The sequence below is a fragment of the Odocoileus virginianus genome, chromosome 23 (genome assembly GCF_023699985.2).
Source record: "Odocoileus virginianus isolate 20LAN1187 ecotype Illinois chromosome 23, Ovbor_1.2, whole genome shotgun sequence".
Lineage (NCBI taxonomy): Eukaryota > Metazoa > Chordata > Mammalia > Artiodactyla > Cervidae > Odocoileus > Odocoileus virginianus.
The window spans coordinates 48,356,918-48,373,267 of NC_069696.1; the positions used below are offsets into that span (position 1 = coordinate 48,356,918).

Genomic DNA, 16,350 nt, shown 5'->3' on the forward strand with positions numbered 1-16,350 from the left:
TTAAAGTATGTCTCTTTAAAGTAGCATATAGATGGCCATTGATTTTTTACCTAGTTTGATGACCTCTGCCTTTTAGTGCTTAGTTTAATTTAGTAATTACTGCCATAGCTAGATTTAAGTCTACCATCTTGCTATTTGTTTTCTATTTATTCTATTTATTTTTTGTTTCTTTGTTCTTCCTTTCCTCCTTTCTTTTGGATTAGATCAGTATTTTACTATTTCATTAAATTTCCCCCATTAGCTTTTTATTATGTCATGGTATAATAATGGCATGATATACTTCTGTACTTTTTCTTTAGTGGGTGCTCCAGAGGTTACAATATGAATTCTTAATTTATCGAGTCTACCTTGAGTTACTATTATATTGCTTCATGCATAATATAAGAAACTTATCATAATGTAGTTCTGTTTACATCCCCTCTCATCTTTTGTGCTACTCTGTCATATATTTACTTCTACAGAGGATATCATAATAAATTATTTAATCCTCACAATAATGCCCTAGGAAACTTATTATCCCTGAATTCCAACTGTGGCTCCATACATACCACCTATCTGTGTAAACTTGGACAAGTTATTTAAACTCCCAGTTTCCTCTACAAAGTGTAGATAATGATTTTACTTACCACATAGACTGTGAAAATCTAAGTGAATTCATGTCACATCCTTTGAACAGTCCAAACATCTAATACATGTTGAACAAGTGTTAGGTCCCACTTTGTAATTATACTGGTATTACATAGGGTCAGCAAGTGAACGACTTACTTAAGGTCAGTGAGCGATAGCAGTGAGGAATTCCAAACCAGTTCTACCTGACTCCAACCGAAGGCTTTTCACCATTCAACCCAACTTTGCTTCTTTATCTGTGGAATAAGACTGAGATGAGCATAAGAAGAAGAATTCGATAATGGCCTTGTGTCAAAGGGCCCTTGAGAGGTTTTACAGAGATAGCGCAGAAGAGCAGCAAACACGCCTGGCGGTAGCTATTAATCACCAAAACTGCCCCTATTTTACCATACCCGAGACCTTCACCACGCCTGTCCATGGGATTCCGCAGGCAAGAATACCGGAATGGGTTGCCATGCCCTCCTCCAGGGAATCTTTCCTACTCAGGGATCAAATCCCCATCTCTTATGTCTAACCTGCATTGGCAGGCGGGTTTTTTTTTACCACTGGCGCCTCTTGGGAAGCCCATAAACTCTAATAAAAAAATTTTAAATTTTTTAATAAAAGAATCAAAGGAAAAAAAAAAAGCTCTCCATAGGCTCTAGTATTTACTGTAATTACTGTAATAGCTCCCACAAGTACTCATACCAATGGAGGAAACTCCCCCGACACAGGATTGGTTAAAAACAAAAAACAAAAATACGACGCAGCTGGGGACTCTTTACCCCCTCTCAGTGTCTATGCTGAGAGCTTTGTACTTTCCTTCTCTTTAATAATTCTAATTTGCTTGCTAAAACAAAAGACGAAAAAAAAAAAAAAAAAACCCAACCACGCAGCCATATAGGGAGGCAGGGAGATAACTGATCGACTCTCCTGGCTTCCATGGAGGCACTGATGGAAGGGGTGGAGGTTTATTAGTCCGGTGTCAGAGCCGGGACAGAGCCTGTGCGAGAGCTGTCTCCAGTCCTCTAACAGCTAAGTTCTGACAACCTACTGTGTATTCTAGGCAGGGAGAGGTGAGTTCACCCATTGTGAAATCCTTATACATCTTTATCTGGAACCTCAAGAGCAGGTATGCCTCTCCACTTCAGCCCTTCTAGCCTAGAAGCTTCTAAACCTAAGCCATTCACTGGCTTAGGAAAGGGAAAAGAAATGACTCCTCCCTAGTACTGCCATCATGCCTATTTTCACTTTCTAGTTCACTAAGAAGACAGGCTTGCAATTGATTGGGCTTCATCTCCAGACCCTCTTGGCTAGGATTTTTTCTTTTTTCCCCTAGCCATTTGTGAGTGGTAATTCCCTATATTTTAGCAGAATCAAATAGCAGGGCAATGATATCTCTCACTATGGAGAAAGAGGGATCCCATTCCCACAGAAGTGGACTGAGTAGGAGCTGATAAGGAAAGCGGGACAAAGTGGGGAGGAGATTCTCTGAGCTCAGGATAGTTTGGGAAACGGACAGATTAAAGGGATCCCAAGTTATGCTGTGTGCCTGTCGCAGTTTAGATTTTCTGGCTTCAGGTGCTTTTGATTATAAAATTTATAGTTTCTTTGTATTTATCAGATAACTGCAATTAGCAAAAAATATACTCATTTTTGGGCTTCCCAGTTGGTGCTAGTGGTAAAGAACCTGCCTGCCAATGCAGGAGACAAGGGACCAGTTCAATCCCTGGGTCGGGAAGATCCCCTGGAGGAGGAAATGGAAACTCACTCCGGTATGCCTGCCTGGAGAATCCCATGGACAGAGGGGCCTGGTGGGTACTGTCCGTAGAGTCGCAAAGAGTCAGACGTGATTGAAGTGACTTAGCTTGCATGCATACTCATTTTTTTAAAAAATCTATAGAATGCCTTTGGTATGGTTAGAAGACAGAGAAAGCTTTGAAATATCTCCTTAAAGGAGTTCTCAGTATTGTTTTGCTCCAGTTTTTTTTTTTAAACAACTTTCATATAATCTTCATTATAACCACCATGATCATATAACGTTATACCTTCATAAAATTCTGTCATTTTCAGCATTATCTCTGCTATAATACTTTGCCAACTCCAGGGGGTAGGGGGTGGATGGGAAACAATTCTTATATGTTTTTGTTTTCCCAAAACAAATGGTAAAATACTATAATCCAACATAGGACTTCAGTGGAAGTGGGATGGGTGAGTGACTGGGGCATTGTATCATTTAACTCACAATAGCCCGTAAGGCTGGCAGGGTGTTATTTTCATTTTGCTGGTGAGGAAGCCTACACCTAGGGAGATCAGAGCTCATTCAGTGAGTGAGTGTTAAGTGAGAATTGAGATCTTGTTCTCAACTCAGTTTTTCAGATGACGTCTCTGGAAGATATTGGTAGATACCAACTGACTTTTAAATTTGTATTTTCTTAGAAAGCTAATATTCACAAATGTAAACAGTTTTAACATAAAACTGGGTTTATTTTTAAGAAGAAAAAAATGTTTTTAAAAAACACACACAAAAACATTACACAGCTGCTTTCTACATCGAAGTTTTGTGGTTGGGGTTTATGAAAAGAAAGGGAGAAAAAAGAGCATGTGTTATCAAAATATCATGAGCTTCTAATGCTCAGATTGGATATAGCTGAGATCACTGAAGTGTCCATTGGTGTACATTGCAATGTATACAAAACTAGAAAGCTGCCAATAAGACCAGCAGGGCTTCCCTGGTGTCTCAGTTGGTATGAGAATCTGCCTGCAGTGAAGGAGACCCAGCTTCTATCCCTTAGTGGGGAAGAGCCTCTGGAGGAGGAAAGGGCAACCCACTCCAGTATTCTTGCCTGGGGAATCCCAAGGACAGAGGAACCTGGCCGGCTACAGCCCATGGAGTCACAAGAATTGGACTGAGTTACTAAACCACCACCGTCAATAATACTAGCAGGAACTGTGATGCTGATTCCACTTGATGATGCAGGGACAAGTGGAAGCTGCCATGAGGGCAATCAGCTTCTCATGGCCAAGTGTTGCAAGAGTTTCCATTTGGAACAAAATCCATCAACTTTGACAAAAGGTTTTATTCTGTTTTTAATGCTGTGGTTGAGATTAACAAAAATTAGCAAGTCTGATTTGTTGTTGTTTTGCTAAGTCCTGTCTGACTCTTGTGATTCCACGGACTGTAGCCTGCCAGGCTTCTCTCTCCATGGGAATTCCTAGGCAGGAATACTGGAGTGGGTTGTCATTTCCTTCTCCAGGGGATCATCCCAACCCAGGGACTGAACCTGTGTCTCTGGTGTCTCCTGCGTTGGCGGGTGGATTCTTCACCACTGAGCCACTATGGAAGCCAAGTCTAATAACACCAACTAAATGAAGGAGATGTGAGTCAGTGGGGATTCTCCCCATTACTGGTAGGAGTCTAAACTGGGACAACCATTCAGGAAAACAGGGATTTACTAGTAAAGCTTAGGAGTATACACAAGTGATACTTCTGTACGTGAAAGCCAGGATATACGTGAAAGATGTTAGCAGCTGTCTTTATAATGGAAAAGCTCTGCAACAAGTCCTCTCTCTCAATCTCTCTCTCTCTATATATATATATATCATATATAGGTAGATATGTATCTACCTATCAATCTATATATACACAAACATAAGGATTGATAAATAATACATAGATACCTACATATAGCCCAGATGGCACAGTGGTAAAAGAATCTGCCTGCCAATACAGGAGACACAGAAGCGAGTTCGATTCCTGGGTCCAGAAGATCCTCTGGAGAAGGAAATGGCAACCCATTCCAGTATCCTTGCCCAGAAAATCTCATGGACAGAGGAACCTGGCGGGCTACAGTCCACGGGGTCACAAAAAGATGGACATGACTGAGCACAGGCACAAGACCTGCATATACATTTATGTGTAGTGATAGGAGAAATGATAAATTGGGGTATGTCCACATAATGGAATAATATACAAAAGTGAAAACGAATAGACTATAGCTAAATGCAATAACATGGAAGAATCTTGAATATATAAAGTTCAATGAGAAAAGTAAAACCCAGAAATTTACCAAGTTCAAAAATAAACAGCTAAACAATATATTTTTACTCAGGTTTTCTTTTTTTCTTTACAAAAAGGTTATCTAACAAAGCAAGTTAAATTCCAGGACTGAAAATTCTAAGATGATTTTGCTTTGGATCATGAACACACTCATCAGTCAGTATTATAAATTTACTTTTTTTTTTTTTTTCCCTTATCGCTTGTGGGATCTTAGTTGCCCAACCATTGGTGGAGTCCAGGCCCATGGCACTAGGAGTACAGAATGTTAACCACTGGACCACTAGGGAGGTCACAAATTACACTTTTAGTTCTGTTAAAACTCCAGCATGATCTAAATATAATCTATACATTTATATCATGAAATAGATATGATTGTAATAAAGATTTACAAAGCATAGAAAATAGGTTTTGTCCCCCTCATCTCAGCCTTCAATCAATTCCTAGTGTTATTTCTTATTTGAAACCTTGTACTCAAATGGGAATAATTTTGCCATCAGTTCAGTTCAGTCGCTCAGTCATATCTGACTCTGCGACCCCATGGACTTCAGCATGCCAGGCCTCCCCTGTCCATCACCAACTCCTGGAGTTTACTCAAACTCATGTCCATAGAGTCCACTGACTTGACGCCATCCAACCATCTCATCCTCTATTGTCCCCTTCTCCTCCCACCTTTAATTTTTCCCAGCATCAAGGTCTTTTCAAATGAGTCAGGTCTTCGCATCAGGTCCAAAGTATTGGAGTTTCAGCTTCAACATCAGTCCTTCCAACGAATATTCAGGACTGATTTCCTTTAGGATGGACTGGTTGGATCTCCCTGCAGTCCAAGGGACTCTCAAGAGTCTTCTCCAATATCACAGTTCAAAAGCATCAATTCTTTGGTGCTCAGCTTTCTTTATAGTTCAACTCTCACATCCCTACATGACTACTGGAAAAACCATAGCCTTGACTAGACGGACCTTTGTTGACAAAGTAATGTCTCTGCTTTTTAATATGCTGTCTAGGTTGGTTATAACTTTTGTTCCAAAGAGTAAGCGTCTTTTAATTTCATTGCTGCAAGTCACCATCTGCAGTGATTTTGGAGCTCCCCCACCAAAAATTTTTGCCATCAGATAACACAATACCTCAGGCTGCCCTGGTAGCTCAGTGGTAAAGAATCCACCGCAGTGGAGGAGACTCTGGTTCGATCCCAGGGTTGGGAAGATCCCCTGGAGAAGGAAATGGCAACCCACTCCAGAATTCTTGCCTGGTGAATCCCAAGGACAGAGGAGCCTGGAGGGGCCACAGTCCATGGGGCTTCAATGGAGTTGGACATGACTGAGTGACCGAGCACATATGCGAAAAGCAGACCCACCTTCCTTTAAACATATTTAGTAAGGCATCTTATTGTGTTTAATGAGAAACCAAAGAGCTTGGTTATTTTTCTTTGCATTCATGGTGTGAATTCCCATGGTTTCTGTGGAAGTTAAGATCAGTTGTCAGGTTTACAGTATATATAGATGCTACTGTGCCAGAATGTTTGTGGGTATGAGAGGATCATTACCAGTTGAGGTCCATGGGAGAGACTCCTGGATCTTGGAGAGGGGAAAGCATAGTCTCCATTAGCTGAAACAGCAAGAAGAAGAAAAACCAACCTCAAAGTCTCCTGAAAGAGAAGGACAAAAAGGAATATCCGAAAGGAGATGAGTCATTCAGACAGGAGGGCTGCTACTGAAAGAACAAGCCTATTCTAGAACTCCAGAAGGAGAGGTAATCTGCTTCTAAGCAAAAGAATCCATATCGTAATGATAGATGTAGGGCGTGGTAGTGCATGAGTATTAGAAATCTCTATTATCTTTATCTTGAGGTGCAGAGCCAGATAAAGGGTGGGCCAGGCAGGCAGGATACAAGAACCTATAATATGTAAATCCAAAATAAGACCACAAACAGAGGTAAGGGAAATGTTTTTTGTTTTGTTTGTTTGATTTTCAGCAAGATCCTTTATTTACCTTTTGTTCTCAACCACATCACATGAGTATAGGCAGCCAGGTACCTGTGTGGGCTGTTGGCTTTGTAAATGTAGAGCAATCAGTATGTGTAGAAATCATGCATCTAAATGATTCTTTAACAAGAAACTTAATGAGTAAAAAGACTTCATGTGTGTTTGAAATGTCTGCCCTTTCTTGCATTCCAATCACTGAAAATTATGTGTTGAAATTTTACTCAATGTAGACATGTTATCTTTTTTTTCCTTTGGCCACGCCACACAGCTTGTGGGATCTAAAGGGATCTTCAACCAGGGATTGAATCTGGGTCATGGCAGTGAAAGCACCAAGTCCTAACCACTGGGAGTGAATGAGAGTCCTCTTGAGAGTCCCTTGGAGCAAGGAGATCAAACCAGTCAATCCTAGAGAAAATCAACCCTGATATCATTCATTGGAAGGACTGATGCTGAGCTGAAGTTCCAATAATTTGGCCACCTGATGCAAAGACTGACTCATTTGAAAAGACCTTGATGCTGGGAAAGACTGAGGGTAGGGGGAAAAGGGGACGACAGAGAATGAGATGATTGGACGGCATCACCAACTCAATGGACATGAGTTCAAGCAAACTCCAGGAGATGGTTAAGGACAGGATAGCCTGGCATGCTGCAGTCCATGGAGTTGCAAAGAGTAGGACATGACTTAGTGACTGAATGACAACTAACCACTGGATCATAGGGAACTCCCTAGACATGTTTTCTTTGCACATTTGTTAGTAACTACCTAGTGTGTTTCATGTCATCTTTACTTCTGACAGTTGTTCCTCCAAGAAACTGCTGGTTCTCTCAAGGACAGGACTGTAAGTAGTTGGGGAAAAAATGTTTGATAAACTGTGGGTTAGAGGGGAGAAGTGAGACATCTGTGATACTCCCTCTCATATCTTTGATGGTCTCAGAACTGCCTTCATTTACTCCAATAGATGCTGTGCGTTTCCCAGGTTGTTCAGTGGTAAAGAATCTCTGGGTCAGGAAGAGCCCTGGGAGGAGGAAATGGCAACCCACTCCAGTATTCTTGCCTGGTAAATCCCATGGATAGGGGTGCCTGGTGGGTTACAGTCCATGGGGTTGCAAGAGTCAGACAGGATTTGGTGACTGAACATGCACACCTATATAGATGCTGTGCTAGGTGCTAGGATATATTTGTGGATAAAACAAAAATTCCTGTCTCTGTAGCATTTCTATGGGGGAAAGACACATAATGGGCATGACATTTAAATAAATCACACAGCAGAGTAAACAGTAAGTGGTTTATGAAAAAAAGAAAGCTGAGTAGGGTAATGAAAAGCAGGAAGGAGAACAGTTCCTCTTTTAAATGGGGTCATCAGCCATGCCATTTTAAGATGGAAGACTTTGTACAAAGACTGGAAGGAGGTGAGGAAGTGAACCGCTCAGTTGCCAGTGAGACAAGTCAAGGGCTGAAAGAAGTTTAGGACCAATAGTTTTAGGAGGGGGAGCTGCAATTAATTCTTGGGATTATATTGGTTGCCTGGGGTCACAGAAGTAGTCTTTATTTCACCTTTCCTGCTTTCAGAACCCACTTCTAAATGCTTTAAATGTCACATTACTATCTCATGGATATTGATTTGAGTATTGACAAAATCAGGTTCTCAGGATGCCCACTTGTTTTCCTCTCTTCTGGTGCCATTAATGCTATGAGTGATGTGTGATGTGTGCTCAGCCAGGTCTGACTCCTTGAGACCTCACGGGCTGTAGCCTGCCAGGCTCCTCTGTCCATGGGATTTCCCAGGTAAGAATACTGGAGTGGGGACTGGACTTGCCATTTCCTACTCCAGGGATCTTCCTGACCCAGGGATCAAACCCACATCTTCAGTGTCTCCTGCATTAGCAGGCAGATTCTTTACCACTGTGCCACCTGGGCAGTGGAGGCATAAATTTTCTCTCTTAACTTCCCTGGTGGTTCAGATGGTGAAGAATCTGCCCACAATGCAGGAGACCTGGGTTCAATCCCTGGGTCAGGATGATCCCCTGGAGAAGGGAATAGCAACTCACTCCAATATTCTTGCCTGGGAAAGTCCATGGACAGAGGAGCCTGGCAGGCTACAGTCCATGGGGTTGCAAAGCGTTGGACATGACTGAGCAACTAACACTTGGATTGAGAGCTTGCAAGCCCCTACACTATGATTAAGTCAAAATTGGAAGTCAAATTGCCTTACTCGAAGTTTTAGCCCAGTTTGTAGCTATCATTTTAATTCCTGAAATTGGATTTAGGGACTCAAAGTTGCTAATGCCCTGTGGCACTTTTAGATAGAAGATAGCACTATGGCCTCAGGGTTTCAAGTACAATGCCCACAGGCATTAAAAAATCATTAAACCTGTAAGGAGATAAGGCAATTTGAAGGAGAACAAGTAGTAATAGAAAACAGTTACCACACCAGGGCTTCTGATATTGGGGTTGTTAGCCACAGGCTTTAAAATAATTATGTTTGATAATGTTTAAGGAGATAAAACACAAGATTGAAAATCTCAGCAGAAGACTAAAAATTATTTTTGTTGATAGCAGAGGTTAGGGGTACGGCAGATTTGAAGAAAAACCAATGGAAATTCTAGAACTAAAAGCATGCAGTAATCTAGATTAAGAACTCAATACATCCATTCATGTCTTTTCTATCTTAGAAAATAAAACAAACCAAATAATTTTGTTCACCTTTTCAAAGAAATTTGGCCTTGTTGATTCTATTGTGCGCTTCTTCTATTCTTTGTTCTCTGTATTATCTCCTTTCCTTCTGTTTAGATTTATTCTGTGTTCCTTTTCTAATATCTTATTTGAGATACATGTCTTTAATTTTTGTTTGTATTTTATTAACTAACATGAACATAAAAGGATAAAAGTATTTGCTTTATCCTACAAGTTTTGTTTGTTTTTTTCTATTCCACAAGTTTTAATGTAGAGGGTTTTCACTATCATTCTGTTCCAAGTATTTATTAGCTTTTTGTTTATATTTCTTTTTTACCCTGGAGTAATGTATATTTTAAATTTCTAAGTACAGTATCTCAAAGGGCTTTTAATATGTTTTTTGTTATTAATTTTTAATCCTGAGACCATGTTCTCTAATCACTCACTATTAACTTAAGAATTAGCAACAAAAAGAGAACCCAAAAAGGCCTTTTCCCCTGTAAAAGGCCAGGTAGTAAATATTTTAGGCTTTGCACAATATATATAAGTTTCTGTGGCATATTTTGTTTTTGCCTCACCACGTGGCTTCCTGGATCTTAGTTCCCAGGGCAGCGGCACAGTGGCGTGTCCTCAGTCGTGTCCGACTTCTGACCCCATGGGAGGACCTCAGCAGGCTCCTCCATGCAAGGAGTTTTCCAGGCAAGATCCCAGACAAGGAATCTAACCCAAGCCCACTGTGGTGAAAGTGCTGAGTTCTAACCACTGGACTGCCCAGGAATTTCTGTGGCATATTCTTTAATGGACTGTTATGTAGCCATTACAATGAGGTTTTTTTTTTCCACTGAAAAAATGTTCTAATTTTTCCTAAGGAAAGAAGCATATTATCAAGGAATCATAGAGTTGAAAAGACCTTAGAAACAATCTATTCAAACCACCTCATCTTATGAATAAGGAAATTAAGGCTCAGATAGGATAAGTGACTTGTTCAAGGTCACACAACCATAAGTTCCAGACTCAAGATCAGGATTTAAATCTCCAAACTTGTAGCCCAGGGCTCTGTTCTTCTTCAGACCTATGAGAAATGACTGTATTTAAGCATTCAGTCCAGAATATTCTCCAAATTGAGAGTCATCAGTAAAAGTAAGCCATGTGGCAAGGAATGAACAGAGTTGAGTTCATACCAAAAATGAGCTGCCAGTCACTATGATAAGATCTGTTTCTTTCTGAGACCCATGGTTTCCTGCTGGATTGGCGAATCCAAACTGGGTTTCTTCCTCCTGTGCAAAGAAGTCAGAGTCAGGATGTGCATTCCATTCCGTTTTGGTTGGTGGCAGTAGTTCTGAGACACTGTTTTCACAAAGGGTGTTTGAAGGAGTCAGAGCATCTGTGTCTACTGTTAGCTTATTACTAGGGGTCAAATCTTGGGGCTCTTGACTTGAGTTTTTCACAGCCAAAGAGCTCAGAGATGCCAACGGCCCTGCACTTAGGCTTGAGACATCATCCATATCTAAGGGACCCTGCTGAAAACCTGCTGCTGTCGTTCCAAAGAAGAGTGAGGTATCCAAACTTTGAGGAAGGTCACTGGTGGCCATCAAGGCCTGAGGGTCCACCGCCTGCCCTAAGGAATTATTATTATTAGCAGGGAGGTTTCCTGCCAGAGCTGAGTTCACAGAAGCCACATCAATAGTCAAGATCCCAGAGTTCGCCAATGCACTGCAGCACTGCAGCAGAACTATCACCAGGCACATTAGAGAAGAGAGACACAGCCCAGCATCACTGAGGTCACCCTGCCCCTGGCTGCTAAGTTCACTGCTGGGTGTAAGAGAATTTGCAGCTTCCAGCTGAGCTAAGAGATCCTGGCGCAGGTTGTGCCTTTTGGCCATGTGGGTCTTCATGCTGTGCTTGGACCTGAAGAGTTTATTACAAGTGGCGACTGGGCATCGTTCGGCTTTTCCAAGTGTCCACATCCTGCTAAAGCCCGCGGGGGCTCTCAAGAGGAGCCGGGCCCTCCGCCGCCTCCTCAGGCGCTGGGGCAGGCGCAGGTTCTGCGCGCTCCGCCAGCAGGAGGTCGGGCGGCAGCTCCGGGCAGTTCCAGGCTGCGCGGCGTGCGGGATCCCGGCCTGCCGGGCGACGAGACCCCCGGGCTGCGGTGGGGGCGTGGCTAGCGCGAGGACGCCGTTCTCCGAGCGCAACTGCAGGTCTCGGCCGTGAATGGTGGCTGTGCCTGCGAAGGCCGCGGCAGGCCCAGGCCTGGAGCGGGGAGAGGGCCCGGGCCGGGACTGGGGCGAGGATAGCCGACAGGCGGCTGGGGCCCAGCGCAGGGCGGCCCTCGGGGTTCGCGCCGCTTTCGCCCCCAGGAGCCTTGGGCCCAGCCCGGCCTCCTACCTCCACACGGGCCCTGTGGCCTGGCCAGCGCCCGCGGTATCTACGGCTCCACCCACCGGGTCCAGCAGCACCAGGGAGAAGTCATCGCCGCCGCCGCCCGCTGCCACAGCCGCTAGCGTGATCTGGCCTCAGCGCCAACGGGCTCGGGCCCGGGCCTGGGCACGAAGAAGCCGCGCTGGCCTCCTCAAGCCGCCGCCCGGGCCGCCATCTTCAATGAGGCGTTTAAAAAATATCAATATGGAACTCTAAGTTACATTATAAAATAGGAAATGCCAGATCTAGTGTATATATGATAAGTCTATTTGTATTTTAAAGAATACATTAAATATTTGTGCTTACATATGCATGGAATATCCTGGAAGGATATATAGAAAATTGTTAAAAATGAGTGTCTCTGGAGAAAACTGGGGATTGGGTACCAAAGATGAGAAACTTACTTTTCATTAAATACTTTTTGATATTCTGAATTTCTTTTTTATAACTTGTATTATCTAGTTTAAAAAGCATTAAACCTTTAAAAAATTATAGGCTGCCATTTTATCCTATAATACTATTTAATATATACTTTCCTCCCTTGTCCAGAAGAAATGTCACAATTAGAAATAAAAGTTACTGTGAAAACAGGTAAGAATATTTTATTAACACTTCATCTCAGTAGAATAAAGAAATATTCTTAAATGTTGACAAAAGAAAAACAAAAAACCTTAAGCATGCATTTAAAAACTGGCTGTTTGTGACCTTTAAAAATTATAAACAGAATTACCTCTTGTCCCAAGTCTGTTGTTCAGATTCCAGAAGAGTTTAGCTCTTTTTTTTCCTTAATATATGTATTTTATTGAAGTATAGTTGACTCACAATGTTTCAGGTACACAGCAAGGTGATTCAGTTATACACGTGTTATTTAAAAATTATTTTCCATTATAGGTTATTACAAGATATTGACCATAGTTCCCTGTGCTATTAAACAAAATTTTTTTAAATTTTTTGGGCCCACCATGAAGCATGTGGGACCTTATTTTCCTGGCTGGGGATCTCAGGGATCAAACCCACCTCACCTGCATTGGAAGCAGAATCTTAACTGCTGGACCACCAGGAAAGTCCCAAGTTTAGCTCTTTTTAAAAGCTGAGCTGACAAAAGTTAAAATCTAGCAGAAAAGGTCCGAGAGTCATAGAACTTAATATGAGTTAGGAAAGTTAAATTGCAAAAGCCTTATGTAAGAAGTAGCAGAGGGCACAGCAAGAGCATAAACTTTGAAAATCTTTCACCATGTAATAGCTACAGAAATTTGAATAATGGCTTACCTATTGTTTCATTTTCTTATTCGTAAAGTTCATCAACTACCTGACTCCTTGGCTGTTCTGGATCAACTGAGAACACACATCCCAGAGATAGAGTATTGAACAAGAGTGGGTTTTCTCTCTCTTCCCTTGGTATATTGTCATATAGAAGGAATTATGACGATATAAATGCTGCTTTGACTTTTTTTTATAATAAGATAATGATAAAGTAACACTAAAAAAAATATATGAATGATAAACATATGAAATGTTGCTCATCAGTATCATTGTCATTGTCGAAATACAAATTAAAAACCACAATGAGCTACATCTACACACATACTAGAATGACTATAATTAAAAAGATTGATAATTACCAAGTGTCAGCAAGGATATGCAGCAACTGGAACTTTCATAAGTTGCTGGTGGGAATGTAAAATGGTATAGCCATTTGGAAAATAATTTGTTAGTTTCTTATAAAACTGAACATGTGTACCTCCTGTTATGACCCAACCATTTCACTCCTAGATAGTTGCCTAAGAGAAATGAAAGTGAAAGTGAAGTCGCTCAGTCGTGTCCTGACTCTTTGCGACCACGTGGACTGTAGCCTACCTGGCTCCTCCATCCATGGGATTTTCCAGGCAAGAATACTGGAGTGGGTTGCTATTTCCTTCTCCAGGGAATCTTCCCAACCCAGGGATTGAACCGGGGTCTCCCGCATTGCAGGCAGACACTTTAACTTCTGAGCCACCAGGGAATGAAAACATGTTCAAATAAACACTTGTATGAAAATGACCATAGGAGCTTTATTCATAATAGCTCCAAACTGGAAAAACCCAAATTTCTATCAGCTCATGAATAAGTAAACAGTTTGCTGTATAGCCATGCAATGGAATTTTACTCAAAAGAAAAAGGAACAAATTATTGATACACATTCATTCAACATGGATAAATCTGAAAAGCATTATGCTAACTGAAAGAATCCAGACACAAAAGACTACAAACTGTAAGGTTCAATTTATATGAAATACCAGAATAGGCAAAATGATAGTGTCAGAGACCAGATCAACAGGTGTCTAGGGTTGGGGACTGGGGGAAGGGACTGGCTGTAAAGGAGCACAAGAAAAATCTGGGGGAGGGGATGATGGAAATATTCTATATTGTAATTATGGTGATGGCTGCACAACTGTATGAGTGCTAAGTCGCTTCAGTCATGTCTGATGACTTTATGAACTGTAGCCCTCCTGGCTCCTCTGTCCAGGGCATTCTCCAAGCAAGAATACTGCGGTGGATTGCCATCCCTCTTGTAGGGGATCTTCCTGACACAGGGATCAAATCCACATTGTTTACACCTCCTTCTCTGGTAGATGGGTTCTTTACCACTAGCGCTACCTGGGAAGCCCACATAACTGTATACATTTGTCAAAACTGTTTGCACATTCAAAACTGGTGAATTTTATTGTGTGTAAATTATACTTGGATAAGGCTGATTTTAAAAAAACTAATGATAGAAGATATAATGAACAACCTTATGTCCAAAATGTAAGTTTAGATGAAATGAGCAAATTCTTTGAAAAACATCTTACTGAGGTGACACAAATAGGCAGGTTTTCTAAACTAAAGATATTTGTGAAAAAGAAGCTAATACTGGCAGACAAACCAGCATCATAGTTGTCAGGAGCATGTAGAGGATGCAATTAGGACTTGTTATTTTTTTTTTTATTGCTGCCGTTTTATTTGCTTTGTTTTGAACTAGTGTGTTGAAACCATATTTAATCCCTCTTTTTTCTGTTTGCTTTTTTTTTTTTTCCTGCACCAAAGTCTTGTGGGATCTCAGTTCCCTGGCCAGGGATTGAACTCTGGCCACAGCAGTGAAAGTGCCTGAATCCTAACCACTAGCTCACTAGGGAACTCATTATCCCTCCATTTTCTTAGGAACTTTATCAATGAATACTATATTGCTTTCAGAAAAAAAAAATTCAACTACATTTGTTTACCAGAAAACTGGAGATATGTATTGTTAAAATTAATTGTGAAAACCACAAAAGAAAAACAAATGATTAAATATATTAAAGACATATGTAACTCAGGATATTAAAAAATTATAGTAGAAATAATTTTCCCCCTTTTATCCTGTCTTTGTAATTCCCAATTTGGTTTTGGTAGAAAATAAAATCTTACTTAATATGTCCTTATGAACATCTGGTAGTGGGTAGGAGAGGAAGGTAGGTCTCTGGATTGAATTTTTGCTTTCTTTAAACAGAAAACAAAGAGATTATTCCTCCCCCCATTTTTCTTACCCTTAAAAAAAGATAAAGTTGAATCTGTAAGTTATTGACCTTGCTTTTGTGTATCTGCACTCATTCAGGCTCACTTACATAGTGTACTTCCTCCTGGATATCTTCTCATCTATTTTTGCTCTTTTTTTTTCTTCTCAATTTAATAAATCAAGAAAAATTGTCAAGAGCACAGACTCCTAAAGCTGGAGACAGATTCCTTGGGTCAAAATCCCAGCTCTTCCATTTTCCAAATTCAAAATTTCCTATGCCTAATATTAATAACAATAGCAACATCACTGACACTTACTATATGGCAGTTAAGTAACTTGGCCAAGGTCACATAGCACTCACTACCTGGGAAAAGCCTCACCTTTATGGAAATTCTATACAGAGGCAAATTAATCTAGACACTCCCATTCAAGTCCGGGAAAGCAAAATTCCTTCAACCCACCGTTATTGACTGAGCAGGCAGGGAAGCAAGACAAGACTTACAACCTTAGGTCCTTGATCATCTCAAGGAGAGGTGAATGAGGAGATGGTGCAAACAGTCATGTGTGAGAAACAGACATGGAAAAAAAATTGGGGATCTGATTTAAGTACGGATATGGGGTCCTAGAATAAATCAGGAAAAGCCACGGGACATTTGAAAGGCAGCCTTCAAACGTGTTCTTTAGAATTATCTTGGGGCTTCCTAGGTGGCGCTAGTGGTAAAAGAACCTGCCTACCACTGCAGGAGACATAAGAGATGAGGGTTCAGTCCCTGGGTCAGGAAGATCCCCTGGAGGAAGGCACAGCAACCCAATCCAGTATTCTTGTTTGAAGAATCCCACGGACAGAGGAGCCTGGTGGGCTACAGTCTATAGGGTCGCAAAGAGTCGCACGTGGCTGAAGCAACTGAGCACAGAATCATCTTGAACCTACAGATTCTGCCAATGTCTGCTAACACAATTTTTGTAGTGCTTCTTTCAAAGTGAACTGACAAAGCCAGTCTGGTGAACACAGGGTTCCAAGCTGTTTACCTGGGACTGAATGGTCTCCCAGGATGAGGGACTTTCAGTTTTGAAACTGAAGATTTAAAGCAACCCTGGTC

General features: G+C 41.4%; 1 pseudogene; it reads right to left on the reverse strand.

Annotated features, from left to right (window-relative positions):
• Nucleotides 1-4,478: 4,478 nt before the first annotated feature.
• LOC110129692 (zinc finger X-linked protein ZXDB-like) lies at nt 4,479-15,772 on the reverse strand (annotated as a pseudogene).
• Between the last annotated feature and the right edge of the window lie 578 nt (nt 15,773-16,350).